We start from the raw sequence: 3,912 nt of genomic DNA, 5'->3' as shown, positions 1-3,912 counted from the left end.
CAGGCCACTTGTTTTTTACATACTCCCTGCTTTTTTAAGGGAGCACCTGCTGTGTTGGGAAGAGCAGAATAAAACCGTACCTATGCACCTGGTCAAAGCTAGGACTTAAGTGATGTTGCAATGTCATGGTATGTGCCAGTCAGCTATTGATGTGGCTGTTTCATACAAATCAAAAAAGAGAAAAAGTTGATTTTTGCTTAGGTATTTATGTTTCAGGAATCACTCACTGGATTTTTTTTAAAAAATTATGCTGCATAATGTAAGAGACATGGAATGGATCTTTTCATATCCTAATCCCAAACCAAGATTTGAATACAGTACCTATCTATAAATACTTATACTAAGCTTGCTGTTATATCATTTTCAACAGCTGATGTAATTGATTAAACAAGATTAACTGCATAATAACTTTTTTTTTTAAGATTTTATTTATTCACAAACACAGAGACAGAGGCAGAGGGAGAAGCAGGCTCCATGCAGGGACCCTGATGTGGGACTCGATCCTGAGACTGCAGGATCATGCCCTGAGCCAAAGGCAGACACTCAACTGCTGAGCCACCCAGGCGTCCCTCATAATAACTCTTAAGACTGCTTACAATGTGTATTTTAAATTATTTATTTATTCATGAGAGAGGCAGAGACCCAGGCAGAGGGAGAAGCAGGCTCCATGCAGGGAGCCTGAAATGGGACTCGATCCCAGGTCTCCAGGATCAGGCCCTGGGCTAAAGGCAGTGTTAAACTGCTGAACCACCTGGGCTGCCCCTTTTTAAAGATCCATTTTTTTAGGATTGATTTATTTATTTTAAAGAGAAAGAGGGGGGTGGGGGAAGGGCAGAGAGAGTGAGAGAATCTGAAGCAGACTCCCCACTGAGCACAGAGCCTAACACAGGGCTTGATCCCACAACCTTGAGATCATGACTTGAGCTGAAGTCAAGTCAGATGTCTAACCAACTGAGCCACCCAGGCGCCCCATACAACGTGTTTTTTTTTTTTTTTTTTTTTTTACAACGTGTATTAATGTAGATTTTCCCAGCCATTTGATCAACCAAATCATACAGCTGACATGTCAATAATGGTGGTCAGTAGTTACATGTGTTTATTTACATTTGAATCCCTTAAAATTTGTAAACATTTAAAATTAATTTCCTTGGTTGCACTAGCCACATTTCAAGTCCTCAGTAGTCCTGTATGGCTAGTGCCTCTGGGCTATGCAAACATAGAGCATTTTTGTAATTGCGGAAAGTTACAGGGGACAATGCTGTAACAGACAGTGAATGTCTGTTATATACATAACAGGAAGTTTTTATTATCACCAGAAGGATTCTTCATGGATGTCAGTGACTTGGAAGGAAAAATGAATATGATGTAAAAGAACTTCAAATGTATTCTGTGATTTTTTTTTTCCCTTTGAGGTTTTAGTTTTGATACAGGCACTATACTGATGGGAAATTAACTTCTTAAAAGTGTCTCTCTTTTTTTTTAAGTCTCTTGATTATAATATCTTCTTTGTAAAGAAACACTTGTGTGTCTGCTCTTCCTCATTCCCCCCAAAAAAGCCCATTTCGATTAGATTTACTGAAGTTTTTCCTTTTGACAGTATAGCATGTTGAAAATTCCTTGTTCTTAACAGCTTTTCTGCATTGGAATGTAAAATGTGCTAGGCATTGTGCTGAACACTTTACATGCAATAATAGCTCTTTTAATCCTGTATCAGCCCTCTGAAGTCAGACTTGTCCTTCAGGAAACAGTCCCTGAGATTTGTGACTTGCTTGAGTTCAAGAAGCTACCTACCAATGCACAAACTAGGCTGGAATCTACATCAGCCTCTACCTGAGCCTAGAACTTCCTTTTCCTTGTATTGCACGTGAGCGTTTTAAAGCTCTCTGTAGGTGCTTTACATATATTAGAACAGTGTCAGGCACATGGTACTCTATAATACTCCCTATGCCTTTATGACAATTGTACATTTTTTTGGTGTTGAGTATTTAGCGCCCGACTTAAGTGTCAGTTTTTTGTTTTTTTTTTTAAGATTTTATTTATTCATGAGAGAAGCAGGCTCCATGCAGGGAGCCCAGTGTGGGACTCCATCCTTGGACTTAAAGGATCACGCCCTGGTCTGAAGGGAGGCGCTCAACTGCTGAGCCACTCAGGTGTCCCTAAGTATCAATTTCCTTTTGTTGAAATGCATCAAGTACTCTTTTATCTTTTCCTCCATCCTCCTCCAACCTGGATTGTTTATCCCAAAACAAATGTAATCATTGTATAAGATGTGGCTCTGCTATAAATATTTACAAAGTTGTAAATGTCCATATTGCTTTGACAAAATTTGTTTTTTTGCCCAACGTGAGGCTTAAACTCAACGCCGAGATTTAGAGTGGCATGCTCCACTGACGGAACCAGCCAGGTGGTCCTGCTTTGCCAGAAATTATAATCAGAAGATGGAGAAGTGTATATGTATGAATGAAGGACAGTTGCTAAAACATCTGAAACTACCATTGAGAAAGTATATCATGTAGAAATGTGCAGATAGGGCAGCCCCGGTGGCTCAGCGGTTGAGCGCCGCCTTCAGCCCACGCTGTGATCCTGGAGACTCGGGATCGAGTCCCATGTCGGGCTCCCTGAGTGGAGCCAGCCTGCTTCTCCCTCTGCCTGTGTCTCTGCCTCGCTCTCTCTGCCTCTCGTGAATAAATAAATAAAATCTTTAAAAAAAAAATGCGCAGATTCTAGGAAGACATGGAAACATTTTCTGAAGGGAGTGGGAATTGAGGATAGTGATAGGGTAAGGGACTGCTGTTTATTTTTTTAAAAAAAGATTTTGTTTATTCATGAGAGACCGAGAGAGAGGTAGAGACACAGGCAGAGGGAGAAGCAGGACCCATGCAGGGAGCCAGATGTGGGACCCAATCCCAGGACTCCAGGATCACGCGGGGGCAGAAGGCAGGAGCTCAACCGCTGAGCCACCAGGGATCCCTGTTTATTGTTTATTTCATAAAATTAGCAAACATTTTCTCAGTGTCTACCATTATCCCCAAACAACACTGTTGTAGAAATTTGATTAGAAACAAAACACACAAATCCCTGTCTCATGAAGCTTACAATCTAAATTAAAAGCAAATGTTTAAAAGTCTTCCACTTGCAGTAAGCAAAGAGCACCGCAAAGGGGCTGGCAAACTACTGAATAAGCAGCCCTCAGTTATAATTTGAAGGCCTCCAAATGCCATATTGGAGAATTTACCGGACACTAGGCATTGGGCCAAGTTCTTTTCCCAACTTCTCATTTTCTCCTCACAGCACCCTATGTGGTGAGCACTACTATTATCCGTATTAGTCTCAGGTTAAGTAACTTGCCAAAATAATTAGAGCAGGGCTGGGATTGGTGCTCCGTTTGTTGCAATTGACAGCCAAAGCGCCCTGACAACTACACTGCTGTGATAAGTAGGATGAACTGGAAATGTGGCAGCTGTTGGTTGGATCTCAAGTTTTTGAATCAGTAAGCACTTGACTTCCGGGCCCAACGCCCTAAATTTAGGAGGTAAAAACTGGTAAGGAAGGGCCCGAGTGGCTCACCAGCCAAGAGGGAGCCCCAGAAAGGCATCTTCAAGCTGTCGGCATGAGCGTCCCTGTTAAAGTTGAAAATTACTCACAGAAGCTCCCCATTCTGAGAAATGGGCGTCAAAGTGAGGCTTTGGCCTGGGACAGTCCCTGACTTGGGGTTAACCTGCCGGCATTACCTAGGCATTGAAATCCTGTTTGCTGAGGGCCTTCTAGGGACAGGGCATTGTTCTGGGACAAATTAGAGCTGGAGGTTTGCATTTAGAGAGTGGCTATGGGACTCTGGAAAACAGTGACAGGACGTGGGGATTGCTTGGATGAGATGATAGGGTTGCTCCAATTTACACGCCCCGTAAACCC

The sequence above is a fragment of the Canis lupus genome, chromosome 5, assembly GCF_048164855.1.
Source record: "Canis lupus baileyi chromosome 5, mCanLup2.hap1, whole genome shotgun sequence".
NCBI classification, from domain to species: domain Eukaryota; kingdom Metazoa; phylum Chordata; class Mammalia; order Carnivora; family Canidae; genus Canis; species Canis lupus.
This window is presented reverse-complemented; position numbering follows the sequence as displayed.